Source organism: Haliotis rufescens, unplaced genomic scaffold (genome assembly GCF_023055435.1).
Source record: "Haliotis rufescens isolate VD_foot unplaced genomic scaffold, xgHalRufe1.0.p SCAF_9, whole genome shotgun sequence".
Lineage (NCBI taxonomy): Eukaryota > Metazoa > Mollusca > Gastropoda > Lepetellida > Haliotidae > Haliotis > Haliotis rufescens.
This window is the reverse complement of record NW_025964383.1, coordinates 47548231-47556828: the sequence shown is the minus strand read 5'-3', so window position 1 is coordinate 47556828 and position 8598 is coordinate 47548231. Positions and strand designations below refer to the sequence as shown.

Here is an 8598-nt window from a genome sequence, read left to right as displayed (position 1 = left end):
TTAATATGGAGGATGTCGTACTTGGCTGGTATTTGACCACACTCGACTGTTTGTAGATGAGTGCAACGCCACCACCTCTTCTCTTCGATCTATCAATATGGAGGATGTTGTACTTGGCTGGTATTTGACCACACTCGACTGTTTGTAGATGAGTGCAACGCCACCACCTCTTCTCTTCGATCTATTAATATGGAGGATGTCGTACTTGGCTGGTATTTGACCACACTCGACTGTTTGTAGATGAGTGCAACGCCACCACCTCTTCTCTTCGATCTATCAATATGGAGGATGTCGTACTTGGCTGGTATCTGACCACACTCGACTGTTTGTAGATGAGTGCAACGCCGCCACCTCCCCAGCAAACAATTCTACGTTGTGACAACGTTGACTTTTCGTTGCTAAAACGTTGTGATGTAACGTTGTCACGACGTTAATCTGTAGACTCCCAGATTGGTTGCTACAACGTTGTGCGTAAACCAAAATACAACCAAATCAAGACGTTGTCACAACATCCATTTTTTACGTTGCTACAATGTTTATCCAAAATGTCGCGACAACGTAGGTATCGCATACATATGGCGACACTACAGCCATTGCAGCACGTTGTTGCAATGTCCTTGTAGATTAACGCCTGTCTTATTCCTCAATACCTCCCAGGCAGCCTGAAACGTTTGTACCATCTAGTTAAGACATCAGGTACCAATCTAGTTAAGACATCAGGTACCAAGCAATACATTCTGCAAACTGAATTCAATTTAACCCTATCCGTGAAACAGCAAGTCAATGAAATGCACTCTCTTTTGGCAGAGTTTGAAATATGGCCAAGATAAAAATCTAAATGTTTTTAATTACATGTACAGTTTGGTTAAATAATATTTATTTTCCCAAACAGTTTTCAAGGCTATGTGCAAATTGTTCACAAATGTTTCAACACAATTAAAAGATATTTGATTTTCACACGAATTTGCAAATTAAAAACCATCAAACAATAAGCCCTGCACAAATTAAAACATTTAAATTTTCTTGGCCTTACCCCATACATTCAGCATTGAGAGCAACACTGTGACAAACAGAATAGTCTATGCATCTGATGTCCTAAGATCAATTTCTCAGCAACGAAATGACAATAGAATTCTGGTTGAGTTGACCTTTATTTATTTATTAAATGACAAGTCAGAACTTCGGCTGAGTGGCTGAGGAGCCTTTTCAGTCCTCTAATGAAAAGTCACAGGGATGATCTTCAACTGCATCCATAGTCTCTCCTTAAGCCTTGGTAACTGAATAAAAAATGACACAAATGTTATAAAATGGCAAGGCAAGGGACATATTTCTGACCTAACAAAATAATTGTTGCATTCCCCAAAATAATATTTTGATGTCTGATGTCAGTCTTTAAACAGTTAAAAACTGCTGAAAGTGCGAAGAAGGCGCTGACAGTAATACCGTGATGCTCTTGGATCATACATAGGCAGAAAAGCTTTTAGCACTGAATCATTGGTGTAACTTTAAACCCCCGCCCTTTTAGATTGTGGGTATAATTAAATATGAATCATCTAAATTTTAAACCTTGAAGATGTGTGTATATATTATTGCATCATACATACCTTTCTGTCAGTGATGTACTTTAAACAAATATGCTCCCACAATACTGTTTTCTCCACCTGAAAGAAAAACAGAAACCACAAAGTATCACATTTTTAAATAAACCAGTACTGTATAGTTAAATCACATTTACTTAGATTATGATGTAACTGGTGGTTATATTGGCAAATAGTTTTATCAGTCAATAGATCAACTGTAGTTATTCAAAAGCAGTGACTTTACCTTTCTGCTGTACATCACAAACTAGGGATTCAAGTGAATATGTTGGCCAAGTTTCTAAAACCTTCTAAAAATATATACATAAACAGGGTTAGAAACTAACAGTTTTTGTCCACTAGTCCTTATAATGACAACATATAACAAAACCCTTAAAATTGGCCAATTTCAAGTAGTCCTTAGGATACCTTTACTATTGGGCAGTTTGGTAAGGACTACAGGACTACTGCCAATTTCTGACGCTGATAAATGAAAAATATATATTGCCAAATTAAATAAATAGTTCCTATATTTGAAGCATGAATGTTGAATATGAATTATGAATAGAAGTGTTAACACTTTGGGGTATTTATCCTAATTAAAATTGGGATTATTTTTTTAATACTAACCTTAATATTTTCCATAGTAATATGCCAGGATATTTATATAGAATCTATGTCCTAATATTTACAAAGATAGAAACATGGGAAAATTAACAAAATGCAATAGCTTATACAATACCAGACAAAGTTGAAACAGCTCTGTAAATATTTATTGAAATGTATTTGTTACTACGTTTATTAACATAATACAGTTCAATATCGTTAAATATAATTCTGTAGACCTAGTATGGTAGCCTACGTGGCAACATATGGAGATCGAAAACCGAACGAATAGGGTTGCTATCAATTCCATTGTATTTTTCATTGGTGCACACTGGCTACACCTATTTCACCTTAATCAACAAACGATGACCAACTCACTGACAATATATGTTGATATTTAACTTTTGACTATCGACTAGCTTATCATCACCAATGTTTGACAATACCTCAAACACCCCGTTATAGCGCGCGACGAGAGACTCGTTTTACTTTTGCTCGTTTTCATTAGAAGGGAGTCGGACATAGATCCAGTTATCGGAAAATGATGAATTGATTCTTTTTTGGAAATAATAAAAATACACTATGCTAAGAGCCTTGCTAAAATAAAATGTATAGACAGCACCAACGACCTGATAGTCGACATTTAGGCTACTTCAGTCAGTGCTAATTAGGCCTTTTCGGAAACGACAAGTATGTTTCTATCTCTTCCCGAAAATACAATTTTTCATAACATCATTGAGCGCATTAAGACTAAGGCTATAACTAGTACCCTAGCCTACAGAGAGTCGATCTGAAAATACTTCCATTGTTTTGATTCCCTCTCTTCGCCGTATAAGAGAAATCTACTAAACCTTTCCAATGGCCCGAATGAGCCACATTGTTTCACAAAAATCAAAGTCCGAAGATTAGTACAAGTAAACTCTGAATAGTAATGATTTCCGAAATAACACGGAAGAAATGGCGATAACTGTCAGTGGTCAGTAGGCGATGCATACGTTAGGCCTATTTACAGACCTACACGTTTACGATCGAAATCCGAACATAATATGACGGCCACAACACGCCGCCAGATTGAATTCTGGTCAAACATATACTGCTTGCCCTTGGTAATTACCCGTGGTATCCATAAAATAATAATATGGAAAAAAAGGCTTGGGCCTCCTTCACCTCTATATACATTATGTTCTGTGTATCAAATATTAATATCAACACTGACGCTCAGTGAAAGTGACCGGCAAACTGCATTCTAAACCCTGCCACTGCTGAATAATACGATACATTTAAATAATTTGACTATCTGCATGTACAGAAACATATCAACAAGCGGAGGCTGCTTCTGAAAAATTAACTTACCTCATCCGAATTCACAGATCATCTGTCCAGTTCCAGTTGCTGCACAATCTCTTGGTTGTATACTTCTAATACGTCTATAGTGAGCTTGAACTAAGATGGCTGGTGACAACAAATCTTCCGCGACAATGTTACGTCATTCTGACGTCACTTCACGAGGCAACAGGCTAAACTTTTCAGCAGTCGCTCTCACGCCGCAAAAAATGGGCGCAATTGTTTTTAACTGTAATATTGCTTGTGACAACATTTAGTAGATAGATAACTTCGTTATAGATATATATGTTTAAAAAAAATAAAACTAAGAGATGGTAGATCTACAAGTGGTTTCCTAAACATCATTTACAAAAAGTGTTGTAATGTCCAAAGCACAACGTTATCACAACGTTAGTTTGCAACGTTGTTGTTACGTTGTGGAATAACGTTGTCATAGAGATACGCAATTACGTTCTGGAAATTTTAGTATTAAGAGATGAAAATTTCAATACCGAATATAAAGAAAGGTAATGCATTACTGCCTTGGTATTCTGACAAATTCATGTTGATTTTGATAAAGCAGTTCTATTCCTTTATGACTATCGAGAAGCAAACTCTATAACGTTTCACCGACGTTTCAGAAACGTAGCTACAAAACGTTATGTGATGTCCAATGCACAACGTTTTCACGACGTGAATGTGCAACGTTGTTATAACGTTGTGAAATAACGTTGCACGTTGACGTTATAACAACGTTGTGACAACGTAATATCACGACGTTACCAATCCACAACCTTTCCACAACGTTGTGACAACGTCGTGTGTTAGCTGGGTCTTCTCTTCGATCTATCAATATGGAGGATGTCGTACTTGGCTGGTATCTGACCACACTCGATTGTTTGTAGATGAGTGCAACGCCACCACCTCTTCTCCTAGATCTATTAATATGGAGGATGTCGTACTTGGCTGGTATTTGACCACACTCGACTGTTTGTAGATGAGTGCAACGCCACCACCTCTTCTCTTCGATCTATTAATATGGAGGATGTTGTACTTCCCAGATAGCAGTCAGACGTTGGGCCAACGTTGGGCCAACGTTATCACTTACGTTGGGCCAACGTTGGCTATCAACGTTGGCCCAACGTCATTTTGACCGGCGGCCCAACGTTGGGCCAACGTTGGCCGAACATCGTTGGTCCAACGTTGACCCAACGTTGGGCCAACGTTTCTTTGCCAACGTTGGGCCAACGTTGACCCAACGTTGGGACAACGATGTTCAGCCAACGTTGGCCAAACGTTGGGCCGCCGGTCAGAATGACGTTGGGCCAACGTTGATAGCCAACATTGGCCCAACGTTGATGGCCAACGTTGGATTACGTCTGTTTTATTCCTCACTATACCTCCCAGGCAGCCTGAAATGTTTGTACCAAGGTAGTTAAGACATCAGGTAACAAGCAATACATTCTGCAAGTTAGATTCACTCTGAACTCTTTCCATGAAAGAACATGCCAATGAAATGCGCTCTCTTCTGGCAGGGTACCTCAGCATACATAGATTGAAATAGGGCCAAGAAAAAATTCAAAATGTTTCAAATTACACGTGCAATTTCGTGCTATAATATTTACTTTCCAAAACCATTTTCAAGACTATGTGCAAATTGTTCACAAATGTTTCAACACTATTAAAAGATAAATGATTTTCCCACAAGTTTCCAAATTAAAAACCATCAGACAATAAGCCTGCCACAAATTGAAACATTTAATTTTTCTTGGCCTTACCCCATACATTCAGCATTAGGGCAACGCTGAGACAAGCAAAATAGTCCATGCATAGGATGTCCTATGATCAATATACTTGATCTATTAAAAAATATGATAACAGCAACAAAATGACAATAGAATTCTGGTTTCGGTGACCTTTATTTATTTGTTACATGACAAATCAGAACTTGGGCTGAGTGGTTGAGGAGCCTTTTCAATCCTCAGATGTCAGAAGAACTTAACACAGGGATGATCTTCAACTGTATCCACGGTCCGTGTGCCTTGGTAACTGAATAAAACAATGACACAATTATAATAATGATAAGGCAAGGGACATTTTTTACATACAAAATGGTTGCCTTCCCCTAAATAATAATTTGATGTATGAAAAAAAGTCTCAGCAGTGCTACCTCCACCCATCCAAGTCATAAAACTGTTAAAAACTGCTAAAACTGGGAAGGTAGCATAGACAGTAATACCATGATGCTCTTGAATCATAGATAGGCAGAAAAGCTATTAACACTAAATGAACAAGAGTAAAGACTCATTCATTTTCCAAAGTTTAAAACATAGAAAAAGCATAATTATCAAAATCAAACTTTGCACTGCACATCAAGTTATAGGTCTCACAAATGTTGAAGAAAATAATTCTAAGTTCAAAACATGAAACAAATCATATTTTTTTCTGAAAATACACATATCAAAATCAACATTTTCACTGTACCTCTTTTATTACTATAGAAAGTGTTTCTTAAATTTGGAAAGAATCCATGCAGCAGTTCTCAAGTTAAAGGTCGCACAATGTTGAATTAAAAAAAAAACATTTTAAGTTCAAAACATGTACAAAAATTATATTGTTTAATAAAATACACATATCAAAATCAACCTTTGCTGTGCATCCCATTTTTTAATATAAAAGTGTTCGTTAAATTTGGACAGAATCCATGTTCTCTAGTAGATCTCAAGTTATAGGTAGCACAATTGTTGAAATAAAAAATATTTTAAGTTCAAATCATAACAAAAGCTATATTTTCTTAGAAAATACACTAATCAAAACCAAACTTCACACTGCACCTCTCCTGTGGGTGTAGAAACTGTACCCATAATTGGAAAAGAATCCATGAAGTAGTGTTCAAGTGATAGGTCGCACAAAGGTTGAAATAAAAAGAAATAGTTGAAGTCAAAAACATTTAAAGAATCTTATTTTTTTCAGAAAATATACATATCAAAATCAAACTTTACTTTGCACTGCACTCACACACAAAAATGTCTTTGGAAGGAAGGACGGACAGATAAACTTGATCACCCGCCCTTTTAGATTGGGGGTGTAATTAAATAAGAATCATCTAAATTTTTATTATTGAAGATGTTTGAAATATATTATTGCATCATGTATACCTTTCTGGCTGTGATGTGATGTAAACAAATATGCTTCCACAATACTGTAAACTCCACCTGAAAGAAAAATAGAAATCTCAAAGTATCACATTCTCAAATAAATCAGTAGAGATAAATCTGATTTACTAACAGTATGATGTGAGTGGTGTTACTTTGGCAAATAGTTTTATCAGCCAATAGAAATCAACTGTAATTATTCAAAAGCAATAACTTTACCTTTCTGCTGTACCTCACAAACTTGTGATCAAGTAAAAAATAATGCAAAATAGCATGCATATGTTGGCAAAGTTTCTAAAATCTGATGTGAAAAATAAACAAATAAATGAAAATTATATATTGCCAAATAAAGAGTTCCAACGTTGGAAGCATGAATGTTGAATAAGATTATGAATTGACCTTCCAATAAGTAATAGAAGTGTTAACACTGGTATTAAATTAAAATCGTGATTTTAGATTCTATTTTATTTTAAAAATATAAATATGAATATTTTCCATATAAATATGCCATGATATCTAAGTTCTAACATTTACAAAGATAGTAACGTTGGAAAAATTAACAAAATGCGATATCGGAGACAACACCAGATGAAGCTGAAACAGCTCTGTAAATATTTATTGAAATATATTATTCTCAATCGGAAATGATTTCATGACTATTTCGTACCCAATCTAATCCAATACGTTCCCTTCGTTCTAACCATTACTCCCCCGCGGTATGCACAAATCAAAAAAGCGATTATGCCATTATCAATCCCTTTCAAATAACAACAAACACAATCCCACGGCCACTGATTTGTGATCGAAAACTGAACTCGCGATGTTGCCGACAACAGGGAAAAGCTCCGTACACTGATCAGTAGGAGTCTGCATGGTATTATTTTATCATGTACACGGAATGCTTTGAGTTTTGGAAGCCTCGTTCTGAATTGTTCAGTTTAGTTGATCTTTTTGACCGTAAAATTTCACAAGCGAGAACGAAATTGACCTTTTCAGTTGAGTTTGCTTGTTATTTTTAAACTTCCACGAGAATAGAAACAACCAGTATTCATTTACAAATACCACAGTCAGTGTTTGTTTAGGTAGTCATGTGGTCGCTCGCTGTCCGGTGACCACCAACTGTTAGAAACAGCTGAGATCGACACTCCATCTGAACTTACGCGACACGGTGCACATTTCTTTGCACTAACTTGTCCTCACGATCACGACAAACTTTATGACACGGACAAGCGCGACTTTTTTGGGGGTATGCTAGTAATAGTAAGCTATATATTTGCAAGCAATCAGAGTGACATATTCCTATTTGGCTTCGGGTCATGAAGTTTGTGGTGTTTTCAATTTCTGGAAAATAATTACTCGTGTTGATATTTCTGAATGAACAATGGTTGTTTTATTCTCGGGTACTGTTTGTACATCATATTAGATATTGATTAAACACTTACCTCCATATATTCGAGGAAAACAGTATTCCGATGATCGAACGTGTGCTTGTGTCTCGTCGTCTGCTCGTTGAGAGGCGCAAAAAACGCAGCGCCCTCTTAGTGAAGCTGTCAATTACGAGTAGCGCCCCTTGGAAATAATTTCCGAAATGCGACCTAACGTTGTAACAACGTTGGGCCAACGTATAAAATCAGACCGCGACACTGCCAACCATTGCCGACGTTGGGCCAACGTCTGAATGCTATCTGGGTTGGCTGGTATCTGACCACACTCGACTGTTTGTAGAAGAGTGCAACGCCACCACCTCTTCTCTTCGATCTATCAATATGGAGGATGTCGTACTTGGCTGGTATCTGACCACACTCGACTGTTTGTAGATGAGTGCAACGCCACCACCTCTTCTCTTTCATCTATTAATATGGAGGATGTCGTACTTGGCTGGTATTTGACCACACTCGACTGTTTGTAGATGAGTGCAACGCCACCACCTCTTCTCT

General features: G+C 37.0%; 2 long non-coding RNA genes across 2 annotated transcripts; both read right to left on the bottom strand.

The window, feature by feature from the left end:
- Positions 1–1206: 1206 nt before the first annotated feature.
- LOC125377309 lies at positions 1207–3625 on the bottom strand. The gene is made up of 3 exons (XR_007219534.1): positions 3537–3625; positions 1605–1661; positions 1207–1277 (listed from the first exon to the last, which is right to left on the bottom strand). It is a non-coding gene; the product is annotated as an uncharacterized LOC125377309 (long non-coding RNA).
- Positions 3626–5409: 1784 nt separating this feature from the next.
- LOC124151462 lies at positions 5410–8351 on the bottom strand. The gene is made up of 3 exons (XR_007219533.1): positions 8104–8351; positions 6665–6721; positions 5410–5555 (listed from the first exon to the last, which is right to left on the bottom strand). It is a non-coding gene; the product is annotated as an uncharacterized LOC124151462 (long non-coding RNA).
- Between the last annotated feature and the right edge of the window lie 247 nt (positions 8352–8598).